The sequence below is a fragment of the Hipposideros armiger genome, unplaced genomic scaffold, assembly GCF_001890085.2.
Source record: "Hipposideros armiger isolate ML-2016 unplaced genomic scaffold, ASM189008v1 scaffold_441, whole genome shotgun sequence".
Lineage (NCBI taxonomy): Eukaryota > Metazoa > Chordata > Mammalia > Chiroptera > Hipposideridae > Hipposideros > Hipposideros armiger.
The window spans coordinates 622,739-626,908 of record NW_017731791.1 but is presented as its reverse complement, the minus strand read 5'-3'; the positions used below and the strand labels follow the sequence as shown (position 1 = coordinate 626,908).

General features: G+C 52.7%; 2 long non-coding RNA genes across 2 annotated transcripts in view; both read left to right on the top strand.

The window, feature by feature from the left end:
• Nucleotides 1-57: 57 nt before the first annotated feature.
• LOC109394845 (uncharacterized) lies at nucleotides 58-1,173 on the top strand. The gene is made up of 2 exons (XR_002126520.1): nucleotides 58-419; nucleotides 666-1,173. It is a non-coding gene; the product is annotated as an uncharacterized LOC109394845 (long non-coding RNA).
• Nucleotides 1,174-2,792: 1,619 nt separating this feature from the next.
• LOC109394848 (uncharacterized) overlaps nucleotides 2,793-4,170 on the top strand; it is a 12,867-nt gene continuing 11,489 nt past the window's right edge. Inside the window, exon 1 of the long non-coding RNA XR_002126521.1 lies at nucleotides 2,793-3,131. This is a non-coding gene — a long non-coding RNA (uncharacterized LOC109394848). The remainder of the gene's footprint in view (nucleotides 3,132-4,170) is intronic.

The following is a 4,170-nucleotide window of genomic DNA, read 5'->3' as shown; positions in this document are numbered from 1 at the left end:
GGAGGAGGAGGAGGAGGAAGGACAGAAAGAGGAGGAGGAGGGGGCAGCGGCGGGCGGCGGGCTCTGGGCGGCGAAGGGGGAGGAGGGCTCATTGTCTGGTCCCCCCCAGCCGAATTGATATGCTAATCCCTTTTCTGATGCCATAACAAAGAACACCTTTGCACTTTTAAAAGACTTTTGTGCCCTGGCTACAGAAGTTTATTATCCACTAATTAGCAACAACTTCTGGCAATGAGTTGGGTTACATTTTCATAAGCTCCAAGCCCGGGCGACGAGGTGCGCAGGGCAGGAGGAGGTTTGCGCGATGGCAACCCCCCCCCCAAAAAAAAACGGGGCTGGGAAGGAATCGCCCGCTCAGGTTCCTGGGCGGAGGGCGGGAGGCAGGGATCGGCAGCTTTGTTCTCCCCATCCACTGAAAGGTGTCCAGAGAAAGGTTCTCGGGCGGGGGACGAGCGATCTGGAACCAGGGTGTTCGGTGACCTTATTTGATCCGACACCGTGGCGGGCGTCCGGAGAGCTGCGCGGAGGCGGCGGCTGCCGGCTGCCTAGCAGGAGTCCTGGCCCAGCCATCTGGTTTTTGTTGGGGTTTTTTTTCGGGGGGTGGTTGAAATGCCCGGGCGAATGTTCCAGCATGCTTCTCTGATCTCTAGCTTTTTCCTTTGCAGCCTCTGCTTAGAATAAACCGCGGGCGAGAGAGTGGCCCGTACAGAAGAAACACACCCGCCCCCCTGGGTTTCCTCTTAAGGCCTCCCCGCCAACAAGGCTGACATTCCAGAACCCGGGAAGATGAGGCAAAGCAGGCATCGCCAGCGCCGCGGTGGGGGTGGAGAGGTTCTGGATGAAGGACCCACCTGGGTCTTCTGAAGTCTTTACCCCACGGAGCAGATCCTTCTGGCGAACCAGAGCTCAGAGCCGCACCTTCTCGGCGGCCGGATGCGGCGCGCACCCGCGTGACCTTGCCTCCCTCAGGCTTTGGCAAGACGTTACGATCTTTCACAGTCCCACATCCCAGGTCAATAAACTGGAAACGGATAGAATGAGCATCATCTGGTGAAAGATAAAAGGGCAGGGGGACGATGTGCATTCCTTCTAGTGCCTCCAAAGGGAGGGATGTGTCTCGCCGCTAATAAAACACCTGAGCAGTGAGGCCTTGGGTCTGGGCTCAGCCGCAGAGATGCTTTATCTTTGGTAATTCGAGCCCCCAAATTATATTTGGGAATAAGTGTATGTGTGTGTGTGTGTGTGTGTGTGTGTGTGTACACTCTATTTTTTTAAAATCCCTTTCATTTTTGGTTTTTCACTTTTTGCAAATACCGCGTTGGAGGTACTGTTTGTTGGCTTCTTCAAGCAGATGTCAGCTGGGTGCTGGCGGCCTGTGCGTCCTCCTGCGGCAGCAGAGGCGGCAGAGTCTGGTTTGATAAATGTTCAAGATGAAACATGGCCATACTCAAAAACCCAGGGTGATTTAGGGTATAAGGATGAATATTCAGAGGCGGGACATGGCCAGTTATATTGTTTGATTTCCCTTTCGATGGAGCTAAATGCGGTTATCTGCAGTGCTAATCCCCCTGGTATCCAAGTGCAATATTTCTGAACAGGCACTATTAGAACCAGAAAATGGGGTCCAAGGACGCAGGGACTGACGACTGAACGGAATACTGTAGAAGAAACACAAAGATAACCAAGATATTAAAGATATTGGATCCTATGATCTCCTAGACGGGAATGTCAGGAGCAAGAACATATTCCAAAAATGGCCCCCCAGCAGTGCCCTTGGGTGGAGTGAGGGAGGAGGTGGGTGGTGAGTGTGGGGAAGAGGAGGTCTCTCTGTTGTCACCATAGGTCCCCTTCATTGAGGAAGAACAATGGCAGGGCCTGGGGTTATTCTTCTGAAAGAGAAACTGCGGGAAGGCAGAGTTGCTCTTTGTGCCCCAGCCCCTTTAGAGGAGAGGGAGCCATCCACACAACCCCCTGACCATTGGGCGGTGTCCACGAGATCTGGACCCCTCAAAGACTCTCTGAGAGCTTAAAAAAGGAAAAAGAAACACCCAAGGCGCCGGCCCCGTCGCGGGCAAGGCCCACTCAGCCGCCGGAAGAAACCCGAGCAAAGCCGAGAGACCTGAGAATTCGCCGGGCGAGGAGGGGGGAGATGAAAACCACACACTCTCACATGGTATGTCAGCCTTCCCCCACGCATCCCAACATCTGATCACAGTTCATTCTGCTTACGTGTGTATTTCAGATTAAGGATGTATTTATTTATTTAATCCTTCAGATCTTCCTATACCAGAAAAAAAAAAAGGCTTAATTCCTTTCCAAGACGAAGGCTTGATGGAAAGAAAGAAAAAAAGATTCCATTTTAAATCAATGGGGGAAGCATATGACTGTGACCTTGACGTGTGAAGGGGGAGGGGCGGGTAGGTTTGGGCCCAAACCTTTGGCCTCTCGGTTTCTGGGGCGTCCTAGGCCCTTTCTAACCACACCGACGGGCGGCGGGGGGGGGGGGTACATATTTTCAAACGTTACCATTAGCAGTTCATTCGCTAAAGTTGGGAACTTGGTATTTTCATATTACGTGAAATACATGATTTAATTATACTCCAAAAACAAATTAAGGACAGGCCTTCTACACAAATTGGAGGCAGCTAAATGCTCTTTTGTGCCTGCAGCCCTCGGGTTGTTAAAGAGGCTGCTGATGCATGAGAAGTAAGTGACTGATTTAACTCATTGGGATGCAGGAAGCGACCTGCCCTCTTTTGAAAAAGAGAGAGAGAGAGAGAGAGAGAGAGAGAGAGAGAGAGAGAGAGAGAGAGAGAGAGAGAAGCTCAGAGGGAGGGAGGCGGGGAGGGAGACCAAACCCCCGCTCTACTGCGTTGAAAGCTTCTGAATTTCAAGCAGAAAGTAGAAGGAGCCCCACACGGCAGTGAGCGTCTTTCCTTGGGCTGCGTGTGCAGAGCTTAGACAATGAAAATCTCCATCCCCCTCCCCCATCCCCGCTAGGCGACAAGATTTCTGTTTTCGTTCTCAACGGTGGAAGATGTGCAAAATCAAATATATAGAGATGTGTACATATTTTTTAAACTAACAAGCCAAATGGGCTGAGACGCGGATTATCCAAACGCGCACTGGCTGTAAGTATAATCTTTTCCTGCGTTCGCCCGGCTCCGCGTCGCTGGCTGGGTTGGGAGTGTTCGCTTTGTGAGTCGGGGCGCTGGTTGAGTTGGGGTGTTTTTAGTCACAGGGCTTCCTCAAAGCTTGCACTGTCTGCACGTGAGCGGGTTTAGTGTGTCGCCCGTTGTGGGCGTACAGAACAGGGCACTGGCTGTCCTGGTCGCGGCGACTTGGAGTAGCAGGCGTGGGGCAGCGGGAGGCGCCGAGTCCAGGGGTTCCCGCGTTGCGAGCATCCTTGAGAGCCTCCCGCCCGGCTCTGAGCTACAAGGTTGGTTCCAGGCACTGGAAGGAAATCAGGTCACGGAGAACCCTATGCTCCCGGACCCCCAGACGTGCAAGAGAGACGGGCTGGAATTGGAGGAAGAGACCTAGGAAGGAGGGAGGGAAAGAGAGCGCCGCTGGCCTAGAGGACGAGGCCACTGCGGGCCAGGCGCTTCTGTTTGCAGGGCTTAGTCTCGCCGAGGTTAGCTCGCTAGCAAGCATCGCGCCTTCCTTAGGTCTTTTATCTACATCTCAGATAAAGGATCTTCTTGAGAGAGGGCTGAGTGAGCGTGGGAGAGTGTGTCTCTCGTAGCGCCCAGGCAGCAGAAATTGTGGTTCTGGGGGAGGTATTTTTTGGCCTCTTGAAAAATGTGCAAGAATTCCGCGGGCCCACGCTTTCTTTGTGTGCCCGGCAGCGCCAAGCGCTTTGTGCTTCCCAAGGAGAAAATGGCGAGTTCTATTGTGTTTAGGCCATTTTCTTCCGGTACCAGGATTTCCCCAAGTTCTGAACACTTCTTTGGAAAGTAGCTTTCTCGTGCCCGGAAAAGTGTGAAGTTCGGCCCCGTGGCCTGGCATGGGCAACGACCTCAGTTTAGATGAGACCCTGTTTACTTATCGTTGGGATCCTTGTATCAAAACAAAAATATGACCAATTTGTGCAGGTCGGTGCCCTTCAAAGATACGCAAGAGCTCCCAAGGATCGGACAATAAGTGTGTGTGTGTGTGTGTGTGTGTGTG